This window comes from Prosopis cineraria, unplaced genomic scaffold, assembly GCF_029017545.1.
Source record: "Prosopis cineraria cultivar Desert tree isolate PC_DT_omini unplaced genomic scaffold, ASM2901754v1 PC3, whole genome shotgun sequence".
Taxonomy (NCBI): Eukaryota; Viridiplantae; Streptophyta; class Magnoliopsida; order Fabales; family Fabaceae; genus Prosopis; species Prosopis cineraria.
This window is the reverse complement of record NW_026555334.1, coordinates 675,005-692,941: the sequence shown is the minus strand read 5'-3', so window position 1 is coordinate 692,941 and position 17,937 is coordinate 675,005. Positions and strand designations below refer to the sequence as shown.

Here is a 17,937-nt window from a genome sequence, read left to right as displayed (position 1 = left end):
AGATGAAGATAAAATTATCTAATTACTCAAAAATATCATTGCCACCCTTGATATTTAGGAACAAAATAAACTTCTAAAAAAACACCTTATATATAAAGGACAGGAGAAGTAGGTTTCAAAATATTAAATTAATAACAGGCACGTTCCTAACAATTTTTTTTAAAATAAGTTAAAAATATCAATCCAAACAATTATAAATTTAAGAGTTTCAATGGCAAAGGTGTATTTAAATATCAAATATAACTATTAATGATAAACATAAATTTTTATTTGTAAGTTGTAACTGTTTAAATTTAATATTTATAACTCATTTTTTAAAAAATTTATTGAAAATCTAACTGCCATTAATTCAATTTTTAGGACTTCATTATCATTCTGACAATTATATATCTCCAGCTTTTATATTTATCATTTCTAATTTATTTTTTCCATTACAATTAATATAATATATACTTTTGAACAAAAAAAATCATTTGAAGTTACATGTCATAATTTTTTGACTAAAATATAGTATGCCTATAAAAAAGCATGCTAAACAAAATTTTCTTCTGGTAATAGTTTAAAATCAATGTTTTTATTACTTATAAGCATTTTCTTATTGGAGGGCAATTATATTCAAGGTACGGTCAGGTACTAAATATAGGCATCTTTTCAATGAGAATTTAATCCTTAGTTCATCATACTGTAAGAGACTAATTCTTTCTACTAGACCCAACCATGTTGGTAATAGTTCAAGATCAATTTAATGATACATTATTATAGGGTTAATGAGTATTTTAAACCCTAAACTATTGCTTGAATAGTATATTGGATCCTAACTGTTGAAATATGCTAAAACTCCCTTCAACTTTTAAATTTTGAGTGCCCGAAAGCTCGTCGTTAAGTTGGAGAAAATGATAGTTATTTTTAAGGGTTAAGATGAGTGCCACATCAACATGCAACTGGGCTCCATAACTACAAAAGTAACAGCCATTTTTTCCAACCTAAAGGTGAAGTTTCAAGCGCTCGAAATTTAAAAGTTGAGAGGAGTTTTTGCATATTTCAAGAGCTTAGGATCTAGGATGCTATTCGCGTAATAGTTTAAGATTTATGATACTCGTTAACCCTACATTTAACTTTATTTTGCTGTCTCATGTGCATGACGAGCATATACATGTACGTATAAAATATTCTGTTCTAATTAAGTAATTTCCCAAGCATATAGTGAATTAGAGATATGACATCAAATTTCTGTGTGTGTAGGTGGAGTTACGTGGACAAAACCTTTCTCTTGTTTTAATCACAAGCACTTGGATTAACTAGCAAGAGTTATTCCAGCTTAATTAGAGATCTTGAGTTCAAATCCTGAGAATGCAGTAATGTAAGTGGTCAGGGGCGTCCACCCTTTTAGTGCTTGTCATGACTATATCCCAATTAGTTTGGGCCCCATTAAATTCTCACGCCCCGAGTGAGACAGGCCTAGAACATTGGATGCCCATGCAAAAGAGGGGAAAAAAAAAAGCCTTGCTCTTGTTTTTGTTTATCTGTATAAAAGATTTAGTGTGAAAGGCATAAATCTTCGAAGCATCATCAGCACAAATAACAAGTGGTGTAAAGGGGAAACGAAGAAGAAAGGAGGGAAGGAAGAAATAGAAAGAGAAGAATAATGAATTTTTTAATTACTTAAATTTGTTTTAGTTATTAATTTAATCTTTCAAATTTACTTTTTATATGTCAATTTAAGTTTGTCTTGGTTATTGGTTTTGTCTTCATTATGTATGCGACTCATAATTTAAAGGCAAGAATTCAAATTCACCACTAATGTGATGAGGACATTAATGGTAATTATTTGTAAGTATTTCTTTAAGCATTTTTTTTCTAACTATATATGGTCTACATTGACTTTGATGAGCTTAGTACAATCCTCTAGATCTAAATTTGAGTTGTTTTTATTTTTACTAAGTTACTAATTTTTCAAATATGATCATTCTTATATATTTTGCCCTTATTTTCACATTTCCAAACTTCCCATCATCATCCTCAATTACAATTAGAAGTATTGTTAAATAAAATCCAACCACAATCCTTCATAGGCAATGGATTGAGGCCTTTATTTAATTTTTTGACCGTATTTTTACGATAAAAGAATCCTTAAAATTGAAAAATTTTAATTTGTTTCTCCGTTGCTGTCAAGGGAGTAGGCGAGAAAAATTAAAGTGAAATGAGGAACAGTACTTATCATGGTGCTCTCCAGAATAATATAGTTGGTGGCCATGAGGTCACATATAATTGTTGTTATCAAGAGAAATAAGTAATTAAAAAAGTTAACCTAATTAAAATCAAATCTTCTACACTCACATGGAAGTAAAGCTTAATCAAATCTTGCAAATAAATGAATTTTCTAACAAGTTAACCTAATTAAAATTAAATTTTCTACACTCACATGGAAGTAAAGCTTAATCAAGTCTTGCAAATAAATAAATTTAGAAAATTTAGAAAATGTTATTTATTTGTAAGACTTGATTAAGCTTTACTTCCATGTGAGTGTAGCCCTTTCAAGCCAATAATGTCACGGAGGAGGAAAAGTTAGAAAGCAGATCGGTATAGTATGAAAATGACTCAATCACATGAAGTGAGAAAGGGAGAGAATGACAAATAAGGACCTTATAAGAACATTAATATCAAGTTAGGATCTCTTTATAATTAATTAAGGATCCCAAATCAATTCAGTGCTCATTCTCCCATAAATTTCAATACTAAAATCTTTTTAAAAAAATCTTGGATTTGACTTTAATATTGTTATAAAGTTCTTACTTGTCATTTCCCTGGATTTTTATACCTCAATAGGCCAGCAAATTCTCAAGGGCATTCAGGTATTTTCATCCTTCAATTCTCTGAGAGAAAGGAGTTTTTGTTTTTGGATCGTTTACATTAATTAGTTGCAATATAGAAACTCTAGGCCTAGGCATATATATGTTTATAGACAGTGTTGGTTAAGTGACAATATAGCATATTATTAGTATGACAGAGTACATACGTATATATAAGTTTAAAGTAAATATATAACGAAAAATCAGAGAAGAATTTACACCACCACCATGTTGATGAGAAGGAAATTTCCTTATTAACTCAAGGCTCATACCACATGAAGAGTACATTTAAATACAAGAGACTGAAAGTAACTGACTTTTCTCGTAAAGCATATGTTTACTAGGGCGAAAAAGATTCTTACAAAAGTAGGTCGAATAAATTATATCAGACCAGAGTAGGAAAAAGCAGAAACGCAAATAAGGGTACAGGTATAAAAGCAAGTGCAGAACTGAAGTCAGGAAACCACCTTAAACCGTGATAATACATGATGAAGAAGGCACTGCTAAATGCTATCATCATGCTTATTATGGAGATGAACAAAGCAACAAAACCGGATATCAACTTCAAGGGTAATGACTTGTGAAAATCATCTTCTGCATAACGTGAAATGAGGATGGATAAGAAAATAAGTATAGAGGTTGAGGATGAGATCATTGCAGTTGCATCAGATATGGCAAATATCAAGAATGATGGTTTCTGCAGGTAATTAGGGTTTCCTGAACTGTCATTGATACCCCCCGGTATACTGAATGCAGCTGTAAACACTGCTGTAGTAATAATAGTGGAAACAAGCAAGCATGATTCTGCTGTTTTCTTCATCCATCTTTCAGCTTTGCCCAATAATTTTTCATGTCCTTTGTGAATAGTTGGCGAGGAGTCAAGCCTTCAGCATTCTTCATTCTATCAATGATGGTAGCATTATCTTCTTCACCTCCTACCATGCATATCAAAGGATATACGCATGTTGTCAATATCAATATAAAATATATAAAACTTACAACAAGCTCACAACAGGCCATCCTTATGATAGACTAAATATTTTTATACTAATAAATTACCTCAAACCATAATAACTCAAGGGTCATTTGAAAAGCCGCTCCTGAAACCAAGTTGAATCGATGTGGCGGTGCTATTTTTGCAGCCATATGCAATAAGTTGCTTTTATCTTCATCCTCAAAACATGCTATGAAATCTTTGATCGGGCCGATATCATGTATGAGATTGAAGAATCAGCGCAACGATGCAAAACTGCAGTGTGAATTATGCTTCGATTTCTGTCATCAACTTCCCATATCAAGTCAGGATATGAGCTTATAAGCACAGCTAGAAACTCAAAATTCCCAACTTCTACGGCATCAAATGTTACTTGTGAGGGTAGTCTTATATTGTCCATAATCATATTATCATCGTGCTTAAGGAATATACTCCACAAGTATTTTACAAGTTGAAGTTGCTGAGTTTGCCTCAAACCTGGTAACACACGATTTGACAATCAAGCTATCAAAAAATATTCAAGACTTATTATACTGGATAACAACTGTCATTTATCTAATTGCATATCACCTTATTTAGGTGATCATGGACACTTACAGGACTTCACAAGCCGCTTTCGATATCTCTGACTTTTGCAACCAGAACCTAAAGGCTTTCGAGCCAATATATGCAAGACTGTCTCATTGTTTGATCCATCCCTCTCAAAAGCTAGATCTGGATTCTCTTCTAGCACCTTCAAGGCCATATCTGTCAAAATTTAACACAACAAATACATCACCAATTCAAATCTCACACTTGTCACTTTTACTAGTCTCATGCTCTGTGTATGTGATATTCTTACCATAGATTCCACTGTGACACAAAAGAAGAGAAGTACAATCCAATCAGTATATTCAAAAAACGCGAATAGTTTTGTAGTATAGATACCGTGCCATTTGACTTTGTCCTTGTAAGGCAGCCATGTGAAGAGGCGTGGTTCCTTCACCGCCTCTTATTGTGGCAAGCTCTTCATTTCTTCTCTGCATGATCTCAACAATCTGCAAATTCCCAGTTGCCGCAGCGAAGCAAACGCAGTGTTCCCTTTCACGTCTTGCAATTCCAAGTCTTGTGGATGCATTATCTCACCAGCTCCTCCACGAAGTGAAACGTGGTTCGCTCCGGTGGCCACGTGAGCATCGTCGCCCACCCCTTGGTTATGGCGGCACGAATGAGACTCCAGTCTTGATCTAAGATGTTCTTTGTTGCTTTCCAATCACCTTCAAAGCTGCTTTGTAAAGGGGAACGCATAGCTTTAGGTAATTGGTTCTTCGCTCTTCTGAAACAAGTTTAGTATAAACATCTGGACATAGTTTGTAAAAATATATCTATATATATGCATGTATGTATGTATGTATAAGAGATTTTATATATGGAGACACAGAGCGAGAGAGAGAGAGAGAGAGAGAGAGAGAGAGAACAGAGAAAATACGTGCATCACCACAAGATGAAGGAGAGGCCTCCTAGACTGAGCCGAAGCGGACTGTCACAAGTTGTGAGACTGGTAAAGTTATGGAACTTATCTGCTACGGCCATTCTCTGGGAATCAAACACAATATGGGTTCAATAATTGTTGCTTATCAATATATACGAGTCTTATGGATTTATTTTAATTATAAATTACAATTGTATAAATAAAGCATTTTAAAATTCATAAATTTTAAATTTATTTATTAAAATAAAAATATTAAAAATAATAAAAATTTTCAGGAAAAAGAATGTTCAATTAAAATTCTTATAGCAACGAGGAATATTTCAGATCTAATTTCAACGAACATGTCTGCGTGGGCGTGTGTATTGAATATATACTTAATTAAAATATACAAATATGCTCCGGTAATGCATGACGTTAGCATGCAAACTCAAGCTGACCGTAAGTAATAGAAAAGCTTTTGGCGTGCTCTATAAAATTTATATCTAATTTAAAAAGAATATATATAATATTTAGATTTATAGCAAATGGCATAACCTATTGATGAATAGTGTTAGGTAAATGAAATACTCTTCCACTTCGTGGTCAGATATATTATCCCAAAAATAGAAGCAAGTATTAAATGACATTACATTATTACCCTATAATTTAAATAATTTTTTTAATAGTAAAATGACCATATATGTGTAAGAGAGGACAAGTATCCAAATGAATTAAATCAGAAGTCTAGAGAAGAGCAGAAATTAACGAGTCAGTTCTGTCCAGACATACTGATTCAGACACTAAAGAGAAGAGAGAAGAGGATCCAAATCTAAGGGATGGTTTGCATGTGGATGCGGTGATGTGTGGGCAAGCAAAAGCAAACAGAACTTGTTTCTGTCTCTGATAATGATTCAACCTCCAACGAGCTCGCCATCTTCCCAACAGATTATATAAACACACACAGATTCAAACGTCAAAATTCAAAACCAAACCATCTCTCTCTCTCCCCCTCTCTCTCACGAATAACAGTAGATTCAGATGTATAAACTCTCAAGTTTGACAGCGAGCAGTAATTAGAGGGAAATGTAAAAGCTGCTTCAGAAAAGCCGAAGAGTAGCTTCTTTCCTTCACCTTCTTCTAACTGTACTCAGTTATAGCAACGGTAACAAGAAAGAAGCAAAATTTCCAGAAGGGGAGAGAGAGAGATTTGGTTAGATTACCTGAAAGTAGAAGGGGCACTGCAGGCAGTGGATCTGAAGGCCGTCAGGATTAACTCTAACAGTCAAAGAAAGTCAAAGCAAATATAGAAAGAACTTATCAGCAGAGCGATCAACGACGGCCCCACCCCACTCTGTCAAGTCCACAAATTATTACATTATTAGTACGGCCTCAATCATTCTGTTTTATTCATATTAATTATAAAGAATCAGTTTTAAACTTTGGTCAAAAAAAAAAAATTAAAGAATCAGTTTTAAACAAAGCCGGTAACTTGGGTAGGTTGCGTTTATTCATTCGAAGTCAATTCAGACTGACTGATTTAAATTAAGTTTAAAATGTCTTACACAGTTAAGTTCTAAGTAAAATTTTTTGAAAAATTATTCTCTTACATTTAAAATATAAATATTTTTAACTAATTTTAATTTAAATATAAACAATTTAGTATTTATAAAAAAATTTAATTTACTCCTTATATTTATTCATTTCAACATCTTTTCGTTATCCATTTTTTCCTCGGTAAATTTTCATGATCTTTATCTATGTACATGTTGACCTCTCACTGTGTATATTGTTTTAAATTCAAAGAGACAGTATGGATGACTCGTTTCATTAAGAAAACATTCTTTGCTTCAATTTTATATTTTGGAACCAAATCATCGATTAATAAAACAATAACAAACATATATATGAGTAGATATATTTCCTTTGAAGAAGAAAACTTGAATTCTTAATTTTGACCATATATATTATGGCAGTTTTGTAATAAAAAATAATAAATATATGTATAATAAAATTAAATCCTTCAATAAATAGTAGAAGACATGGAAGTGTGAGATGTAGAGCAGCTTCAGTTCAAGACAAAAAGGGTGGGGTCTGCTTTCACTCCCTCCACTTAATTGGTTGAATTGTTATTTTATACTCATCTAGACACATTAGTTAATGATTTTACTATTCTTATTAAAATCTTAATTTTTACAAAAATTTATATCTTTTCAATTATACTCTCATTACATATTCCATATAAATGCTTGGTAATCATAATTGAAATTCTAATGTATCATTTTTTAAAAAATAATAAATAAAGTAGGGGTATAGTTTGGAAAAACAATTTTAAAAATTAACCAACAACTTATATTTTTTACAAAGCAAAATTTATGGAAAATATTCAATGTTGTGGTTCAGAAGCAATATAGTGTTTGGAGGCTGTATTTCAAGTTTCAACCATGTTCTATGATAACCCTCATGCCTCTTGTCTATAAGAAAATAAACAATGATGAAAAATTAGGCATCTGTGTTATAGTCATACAATAAAGCATCTTTTATTTTTATTTTTTTTTGAAGAAAAGTAAGTTGTATATTTTATTTATTTATAATTATAAAAATAATTAAAAGGGGAATTAGAGAACCTTGCAATACAATATGTTAAGGCTACGGCGATAGTTTTTTTTTTTTTGTTTTTTTGTTTTTTTGCAATAGGTGAAAAGGTGTCGTTTAATATAAGAATAGACAACAATTTATTAATTGTAACTATTATTTTAGGCAACAAATATTGTGCAACATTAAAAACCCATTGCTTATTGTAAAATAGACAATGGTTTTTCACCATGGCCTGTTGCATAATTCATTTTAATTAGGCAACAATTTTTCACCTGTTGGCATTCTATTTATTAACTAAGCAACAATTTTATGAATGTTGTATCATATTTTTCAAATGGCCAACATAGAATAACCGTTGCTTATAGGAATTATATCTTATCCCAAATTGGCATTTCGAATTTAATTTTAATATGAAGGTTAAAAACGTTTTTCTAAAAAGATGATGCCACTTCCTTTAAATTTATCTTTTCATAAATTTTGAAATAGAAAATAAAAAAATTATAATACGTTTGGGTAAGAAAATCCATTATCTACTAACTATTTAGTTTTATCTTTCAATAACATATTTTCAAAAAAAAACCCCACATTTATTTGTTTTTATCTTTTAAAAAGATAGCTTCTCATTCTTTAATTTCTTTTAAACTAAAAAAATAAAAAGTGAGAAAATAAAAAGTATAGTTAGACGAGAAAATTTAATTTATTGATTATCTCCTAGCTTTATTATCAAATTATCTTTACAACTCTCTTTTATTTTCAAAATAAGAACATTTTATTTAAAACTTGAAAATATTAAATTCAAATGTTTCTACCGTTACAAAATAATTGGTAAGCATCCCAACCTCATTCCCAAGACCCTATTTTAGATAATCCCTTTTAATATATATATATATATAGATATATATTTATACTTTCTCTGTTTAAAAATATAAAATATTTTTAATCAAATCTTATCCTCAATAAAGTAGTTACTTACTTTTCAATTAACCCTATTTTTTATATTTATCTCTGTTAAATATTCTATAATAAATATAAAATTACTATCAACAACGGTACTTTTAAAAAAAAGGCAATAATAGATAAAGATGTCTTATATTTTTAAACATTTAACTCTTTAAAAAATATTTTATATTTTGTAATGAAAAAAGTATGTAAAGCAAGAAAAAGCACTCAGGCTCAACAATAATATATTGATAGTATTGTATTTTATCATTCTCATAGGTATTTAAATTTCAAAAACACTAAAAAAAATATAATCCAATTTTGCGTAAAATATAATAATAGTATTGTCTTTTATCATTTTAGGCATTATGCAGTACGACTTGCTACGTCTAGAAGATAATGTAATTATCTAGACCGATCATTATTTTCAACTCTACTTCTGGTCCTACATAATGGGAAAGATGTTTTATTTGTCATCCACGGTCAAGATTTCTTCAAGAAACAAACGGTTTGGATTGCTTTCCTCAAAACTACGTCGTTTCAGTGAGCAAAAATCTCAATTGTTGGATCAAATGAGATAAAATGGATGGTGGAGATCTGCACCAAGGCGCGGAGGTAGCCACCAGGAGACGTTCCGACTTCCGATCCCAGAAACTTCAGTACAAAAGACAAATCAGGTGGTGGGGTCTGCTTTCACTCTCTCCACTTACTTGGTTGAATTTTGTTCTTTTAAATATTATTTGGAGGATGTGACATTCAACCCTCCATGCCCGCCCTCTGTATATATAACGCCTCATTTTTTTCCCTCAATGATGAAAAATTAGACATTGGAGTCTTATAGTCATCCAATAATGCATCTTTTATTTTTATTTTTTTTTTTAAAAAGTTCTTATAAAGAAGAAATGAGATCCCTAGAGAAAAAAAAAATATAATAGACAAAAAAAATTGCACAATTACATCACCACAAGATTTTGGGATATTCCTTTAATTTTTTATATAGCTGTCTATCCCACGATGTAACTTAATTCAAACATTACTGAACCTAATTAGAGGCAACTTTTTCAAAAATAGTTTTCCCTTTATACTGTTCAAACTCAAAACCTCATATTTAATCAGATAGAACCCATTCCTTCACTAAAATCAATACTTGTCGCTGTGCTGGTAGCTAGTTTTCTTGCCAAAAAGAAAAAGGTACATGAAATATATATGCTGGCACAAAGAAGAATTACCGCTAAACATTAATCAATGAACAAAGATAATAACTTATTGATGTGCGTGCGCTTAATTAAAAATCATTGTATTTTATCATTCCCATAGGTATTTAAATTTCATCTAGAAGATAAAGCAACCGTTTAATGTCTACACATGGCAGTCAACGAGAATAGAAGCGTGATAATGATGTATTTGGTCCATTAAAAGAATAATAATGTGGTGTGAAATATTTGGACCAAAAATGAGATCAACTTGCCCTTGCTTTTGAATTTTCAAAGCAAATAAGAAAAATAAAATTAAACAACACAATGGAATCCTCCAACATTCGAGTAAATTCAAGTATGAGGTAAATCCACTTGTAGATTTGTGAGATAAATTCAAAGAAAATAAAAAGATTAGGATGATAATTATCTGATTATCACTTTCTCAAAGTTCTTAATATAATATATTAATACCCTTTGTTTTAGGTATTAATTTTATAATAGAATATATGGATCTGTTTGAAATTATTTTTATTTTATTATTTTACAAAATTGATATTTATAAAATATTTTGAGAATAAAAAAATAATAAAAATATTTATTTTTTTATTCTTCCTTATTCTCTAAAATATTAATCTCAGTACACCTAAAAAATATTTTTATTTTTTTATTCTTCAAAATATTTTACCAAATAATTTTTTTTTATTTTTTTTGTTTTAGAGAATAGAAAACTGTTCTCAAACAAGTTATCAAATAGGCCATATATTGTTTTGATATTTCCTAGCTGACTAAACAGCCTCTTCTAATTAATCATTTCTTTTTGGAATGATCTCATTGAAAAATTTTCATTATGGGTAATTTTAAAATTTTAAAAGAATTGACTAATCGTAATTTCACCAATTCTTTAATATTAGTGTGTAAAGTTGTCAATAAGTACTCATAGTAAAGGCCGGAAGGAATAGTAATGTTGGATTACACTCTTGACAGATTGGGTTGAGTGAACGAAACCCAATTTTTCAAACCCAATTTAAGTTAAATAATTATTTATTTAATTAAATAATTATGATGTGGTGGTTACCCGAAGAGGGAGTAGTTATGTAACCATCTAAATTTCTAACGAGATATATAGGGTGGTTTTACATCATTCACGGCTAGCCTATTTGGATTCGGCCAAAAATCCATTATTGAACCAAAATAATTGATTTTTGCAAAGTTTATCCAAACAATCACCAAAGTTAATAATTAATTATGAGTTAAAATTATACTTTAAAATAAACTCTAAAAAGTTGCTTATAGATTCAATTTTGCTGTTAAATAATATATTTTATTTTTTAAATAAAGTTTAACAAATTTAATAATATTAAATACAATTTTATTAATAATTTAATTGTGAAAAATATTTTTATGGTAATTTGTACAGCTAAAATTAATTTTAATATCCAAACAAATTATGTTATAGTATAATCAATTATAATTAAAATTAATCATATTAATAAATTATTTTTATAATTAATTATATTCAACTGAAATTTAAACTGCCTAACATATGTTGAAACACTCTTCCCCTCTTTGTTTTCCATGATATTGAAAATCAAATCGGACCGGACCGGTCGGCTCAACCCGAAAACTGGTTACCCAATCCCTTGTCCGGTCTGGGTTTACCCTTAACCCGGTAAAGGAGTGAACCGATGGGTTGACCAGGTTAATGGGTTATTATTTTTTCAAACTTTTACTCCCAAAATGACGTCGTTTTTTTATTTTTTTTCATTTTTAATTTTCAAAGCTCTGAGTTCGAAATAAGATAACAAAAAAAAAGTAAAATTGAAGTCAAAAAATAAAAAATTAGAAGCAGAGCATGCTAAGTCCAAAAATATAGTATTTTATTATTGTTAGACTTTTGAGTAGTTGAATTTGGTTGAATGTTTTTATAATTAATGTCTTTTTATTTAAATTGTATTATTTTAATCATGATCGGTTTGCCACCGGTTCAATTCCGATTGAACCACTAACCCATAACCCAATATTATGACTGATTTAATGACCGATCCGGTTTTACATACCTTACTGTTTTCCTAATCTCTCTCTCTTATGGTGAAAATTCATTCGATATTCATGACTGTAACCCAGTTCCAACGTGTCGTTTGAAAAGAAGTTTATTTTCACTGGAGGTACATTTTCATGCTCCGAAAACTTACAAGTAATGTGCTTTATGTATGAGTTTTTCCTATGCACACTTCATTGTAGATTTAAATCGTCAAATCTGCCATAAGTGATTAGGATTGGATTTATATATATATTAACAATATTTTTTATAATTATAGTGGGCCCAACTTTTCCATAGCGAGTCAAATAAATAGTAATATTAAAGTGATAATTGATAAATGATACCTTCTTTATTAAAAAATATAAAATATTTTAAGTATAATCATTATTTTTTAAAAAAAATACTCTTATTTAATAAATTACTTTATTTTTTTAAGGTAAAATATTTTATTAAATAAAAATAAATATAAAAAGATATAGTTAATTTAAAAATAAATAATTATTTTATTAAAAAGGTAAAATTATATTTAAAATATTTTATATTTTGTTAACCGAGGGAGTAATATATGTGTAACTTTCCCGAGGTCACAAAGTGTACTAAAAAGAAGGATAATACTAATGTAAACAGAACATTGTGGTCCCCACCGTAATATGACAATGATATGCATCAAAATGTTAGAAGTTAAAACCCAATAAGATATTTATTTATTAGTATATACTCCTCAGGGTTCGAATCTTCCTCCTTTGTAATTTGCATCGGATTCGCATGGGCATTGGCATTGTATGTAATTTAATTTGTGTCGGATTGGCACTGTAGTCGACGCAATTTTTTTAATAAATTAAAATTGTTTTAAGAAATTAATTTTTAATAACATATATTAAAATTAAAATTATATTTTATGTTTTAGCTTTTTAAAATTTAAATTGTACTCCCTCATTTAAAAATAAAAGGAATTTTTTATATGTTAGAAGTTAGATATTGAATGTTAAAAAATATAAAAAAATTTTAGTATTTCAAGGTGTAATTCATGTTTTTTTTTCAAAATGCTCGTAATAAATAAATCACTTTATATTTATTTTAAAATAAAATATTTTATTAAATAAGGATAAATATAAAAAAGATAGAATTAGTTTGAAAATAATAATTAACTACTTTATTGGAGGCAAGATTCAGTTAAAAATACCTTACATTTTTAAAAGGATTAATGAGCAAAATAAACCCTGAAGTGTTTCTTAAAAGGCACTTTCAACCTTAAACTCTTAAAATGTGTAAAATAAATCCTAAACTTTTAAATTCATAGAAAAATTAACATTGACTGTTAAATTTTTTAACATTGTTACTATTCACACGCAGTGTTGTTCATTTGTAGGCCCCAGTTAACGTTGATGTGTCATTGTTAATTAGCGCCACAGGCTCTAAACTATTATGTTAGTAGCGTTTTAGACCTTAAACTTTGAAATTTTGAGTAAATTACCTCCACCATTTTTGTATAGAACATTAACTATTATGTTAGTCTCAACATAGTTTGTTGCGATGAATACATCGTTGGCCATGGCGAATGACCCATAATTTTGTAAAATGACATTTTTTGTCTCTTTTTTTGCAATGTTTTTCAAATGATTGGTATCTCATGCTTTTGTATACTCTATAACTCTGATTTAATCTTACTTTGAATAATGTTTATTTATTCAATGGTAAAAATTTGAGATCCCATTTGGAAAAAAAGTTTAAGCATCATAGGATTTTACAAACGATGGATGCGAAAACTGATAATTTTATTCAATGAACTTAAAATTCAAATTAATCGATTAACTAAAATTATCTAATATTTAAATTTTTTTAAAAGGGATCCTAAATTTTCACTATTAAATAAATAAACATTATTCAAAATAATATTAAATTAGAGTTATAGAGTATATGAAAGCATGAGATACCAATCGTTTGAAAAATATTACAAAAAAAGGCAAAAATATCATTTCACAAAATTATAAGTAGTTCGCCATGGCAAACGGTGCATTCATCATGACGAACCATGCTGAGGCTAATTTAATTTACATAATAGTTAACGTTCCATACATAAACAGTGGGGGTAATTTGCTTAAAATTTTAAAGTTTAAGGTCCAAAACACTACTGACATAATAGTTTAGGGTTTAGGACGCTACTAATAGAATAGTTTAAGGTTTATGACGTTAATTCACAATGACACGTCAGCATTAATTAGGGCCCACGGTAAACAGTAATGACATTAAAAAAATTTAACAGGTAGAGTTCATTTTGTTATGAATTTAAAAGTTTAGAGTTTATTTTACATATTTTAAGAGTTCAAGGTTGAAGATGCTTTTCAAGCAATACTTCAAAGTTTATTTTGCTCGTTAATGCTTTTTAAAATAAAATGTTAGTAATATGTTTTGTATATTATGTGAAAATAAAATAAATTATTATTTATATTTATATATTCTAATAACTAAAAAAATCTGATATTACACTAGGAATAAAAAATATAATTCATAGAAATTATTAAATAAATAAAAAATTATAGTTATTTTTTTGTGTATTTTTTTAAAAATTAATAAAATTCAAATTTACTTTTCTCTTTCGTTTTTCTTAAATAATGTGAATTAATATTTTGGTGCATGGTATAAAATTTAGTTATTAATTAAATAATTAGAAGCAGAGCATCAACTGTTATTTTTCTACACATTTCTGAACAAAGATTCTTTTGTCACCATCGGTCTCCCCCATCATAGCATTCTTTTGTCCTCATCAATCTGTTAAAACCATCATGCATCATCATCATGCTCAATCATGACATATCATCCAAGCACATTCATGGGAATACGCAGCCCCTTCAAGGTGCAGCTTCTTTGAAATTATAACATTTATAAAAGTAGAGTTTGCACAAATTATAGTTTGCAAACTAAAGTTGGGATGGTTATTATGATTTATGTTCATTATTGTCACCATGTATCATGATCATCCATCATCAAGTATTGAGACAATGTGCATGACAAGGAAGTGAGATTTCACATAAAACGAATCAAATATTTTGGATCATGTGATATCTCCCAATGTTTATAGTCATAGTAATAATAGGAGAAACGATAACAGAGAGCATGACATTAATTCTTATATGTCTACATGCATATTTCAGGAGTCATATATTTTAAGACTCATCACATTATTAATCACTATACAGTTATATATTGGGAAAATAGTAGTCAATGATTATCAGACAAAATTTATATTAATCAATGATTAATAGCCTTTAAAATTGCGCTGCAGTCCCATAATTATTGACTAATATTAATTTGTATTATTTTTTTATCAATAAATATCCATTTAAATTTTAACAATAATTCATTCTAAATTAACAACAATCTATTTGGACTTTAACAAGTTAAAAAACAAATAGAATGTGCATAATTATATGTATTAGTTCTTTATCAATAAGTATCAATTCGAGCTTTAACAACAACTCATTTGAAATTAATAATAGTCCAATTTGGATTTAACAAGCTAGAAAAAGGATAGAATGGATATAATTGTATGTGTTAATCTTTCATCAACAAGTATCCATTTGGTTTTAATAACAACTTATTCTAAATTAACAACAGTCCATTCAGACTTTAATAAATTAGAAAATGGATGAGATGTGTTTAACTGTACAAGTTTTATTTCTTTATTAACAAGTATATATTTAGTTTTTTACAACAATTCATTTAAAATTAATAATAATCTATTCAAATTTTAACAAATTAGAAGAACTATTAGGATGGGCTTAATTATTGTATATGTTAGTTTTTATTAATAAGTATTCATTCAAATTTTGACAACAACCCTTTCATGATTAACAATAATACATTCAAACTTCTAACAAGTAAAATGCATGAGTTTTAAAGTTTATAATTTGTAATTGTCCATGTTAGATTAACAAGTAATATAAAGTAAAATATTAAGTGTCATTCATGAATTAACAACACATCGTTATGTTATAATATAAAAGTGGTTATAAGTTTAGTTTACTACTTATATTTTTTTTATCATATATAATTAAAGGGCTTGGTCATGGGATCAAACTTTTTCCTGACTACCTTTACCAATTACCCTTGAATATAAGTGTTGTCGGTGTTCGAGCTCTGGTGACCTGAACTTGTGGCAAGAGCTCTGGAGGCGATCCAACGACTGTCATCAATGATAATAGGAGGTAGCTTTTTTAAAAAAAAAAACTTTAAGGGCAATTTGATATTTTAACTTAAAAAATTAATATCAATCAATGATTAAAGAACTGCAGTGTAATTTCAAAGTCTATTGATTCTTAACTGATATAAATTTTATCTAGTAGTTCTTGACTACTATGTTCCCTATATATATATATATATATATATGAAAGATAGTTTCTCTTATAACGTTAAATAATTGATATGTTTAAAGATAATTATTTAATTGACTCCTCAATTCAATTAATTAAAATTAGTTGATTTTGTATTGAAATATGAAATTAACCAATCTTTTAAAAAAATAATTAAATGCAATTAAACCCTAACCTAGCTAGTTTTACTCATTGTCTCAACAACTCATTCCACCACAATTACTCATCAATATTTATACCAATAGTACCACTGGGCAACAAATTATTAACTGCATAATTTTTTTTAAATAACTTACAAATGAAAACATGAAAAGCTTATTAAGAGTTACTTATAATTAGGAATATGGAGGGAATATATATGTATCATAAAATGTTGTTCCCTCATTTTTAGATCTAATATCTTTTGTCATAATTTCCTTTCTTCGCTTGAAATTTCTCTTACTTTCATGAATGAAAGACTAAAAATAAAGTTTTGATAAGTTGATTTCAAAATAATTCAAATATCAAAAATTTTTATCGAGAAATGCTTCATTTCTACTTTAATCAAATTTCGTCAATATTACCCATGATTAAATATTTTTTAGATATTCTATATATATATATATATATATATAAAGAAATGGCGTACAATTTAAAGGGTTCATACGACCTGAAACTTAAAACCGTAATCCAATTTTTGTGATGTGTTCTCTAAATTTTATCTAGAAGAAGGTAATGGAACTGTTTAGGGTCTATGGAAATTGGAGTCAACAAGGGAAAATTTGGAACAATGACATTTGTTGTCAATGAAAAATTGAAATTTGAAAATTGAAAATTAAACAAATAATAACATGTGAAGGGAACATGTACCACAAAGCAAACCAAGTCGCTTTTGTTTTTACACGCAAAGAAAAATCAAAGCCTACTTTATCTTTTTGGAATCTTGACATTGATACTCGCCTTATAATATGTTGACACACGTTCCTATGATCTTTACATTTTCTCAGGAGAATGGCACTAAGAGCCTCAAAACATAGAAAATTACACTTTGGGCTCAATAAATGCTGATAATATACTACAGGCCCAAAGGTCCTTGTTTCAATTTTTGTTCAGTGTGAAAGTACAATTTTGCATCTCTCAAAACAAACCGAGCACAATCTGATCTTTTTCTTCCTCTCTTCCTTCTCTTCTTTTTGTCTTTCTTTTCCTCCTCATAGCATTGCATTATAGTTCCCAGTTCTTCCATTCCCTACTCCATCTTCTTGATCTATCTATCCTTCTTGTGGTGAGCTAATATGCAAGAGCTAGGTTTTGCATATCTTGATCTCACTGCCTTTATTGTCGTCCTTAAGAAACTTTTGTAGATCACTCTTCCTAAATCAATAGCCATTATTTCAAGATGAGCACCGGTGAGTCCCTTAGCATCAAACCTATAGAACTGAAGTTTCCCTAAAAGTTTTATTCTAGATCTATTCATCTTTCATTTAGATACATGTTTATGAGATTTTTGGGAACTGCTACAGA

The 17,937-nt window shown here is 28.9% G+C and overlaps 1 pseudogene; it reads right to left on the bottom strand.

Moving 5' to 3' along the window:
- Nucleotides 1-3,137: 3,137 nt before the first annotated feature.
- On the bottom strand, nucleotides 3,138-17,659 carry LOC129307069 (uncharacterized; annotated as a pseudogene).
- Nucleotides 17,660-17,937: the final 278 nt, after the last annotated feature.